The following is an 831-nucleotide window of genomic DNA, read 5'->3' on the forward strand; positions in this document are numbered from 1 at the left end:
TCAATTAAATGTGGCAATGTGATGGGAGTCACAAAAAATACAAGTGTCTGTATGTAAAACTAGTAGTTATCCTATGCTTTTACAGGACTGTTTTACATTCATCAGAGTTTGATTAGTATCATTTAGTCTACTTTTCAGGATTGTTTGTTTAGCATTACATCCCCTCGCATCTAAAACAACATCTGAAAGTAGATGGTATTATAGATTTCCATCTATTTGAATAGCCGTGAGTTCTAGCCCGGACATCTGTGGATCCCCTGATTCCCTGATTTGGGCTATACTTAAACAGTATGGCTCTCATTTCCTCTGCCTCTTTGATATTGTCAAGCAAAGTAAAATGAACACCTGGTTGAGAATTAAATGAAGCCAAAACTTCACGTAACGCATTTCTAGCTGCAAGAGAGGATGGCTAAATGAGGTCTTGTGCCCAGTGAAATTTAGGGGGCCTGTTATTGAGGAAGAAGAGGAGTGACAGATATTGAGAAGTGATGAGTAGCCTCTGCCACATCTAGGTGCTATTTATTATTTTCTCCATTTTAAAGATGAAAAACCTGATGGAAAGGCCTAAGTAACTTGTCAAAGATCGCATCCAAGCAATCTGACTCAGGAAGCATTGCATTCACCTCAGGTGTTACATTTCCCTAGATGGGCCCTTTATGTATAAAGCTACTCTTATGAAACTTATTTTGTTTATATTATACAATTATGATAAACTTGACTCTAGAGTACTCTTACTAAGTCCTTTTTTAAAATAAATTTTTAAAAATTGAAATAATTTTAACAGTAGTCAGGAATCATGACTTGATTATAAACCCCTAAATTTCACCTATT

The 831-nt window shown here is 35.7% G+C and overlaps 1 protein-coding gene across 1 annotated transcript in view; it reads left to right on the forward strand.

The window, feature by feature from the left end:
* LRRC39 (leucine rich repeat containing 39) overlaps nucleotides 1–831 on the forward strand; it is a 28,475-nt gene that overhangs the window by 10,215 nt on the left and 17,429 nt on the right. The window lies entirely within an intron of this gene.

Source organism: Galeopterus variegatus, unplaced genomic scaffold (assembly GCF_000696425.1).
Source record: "Galeopterus variegatus unplaced genomic scaffold, G_variegatus-3.0.2 Scaffold1913, whole genome shotgun sequence".
NCBI lineage: Eukaryota > Metazoa > Chordata > Mammalia > Dermoptera > Cynocephalidae > Galeopterus > Galeopterus variegatus.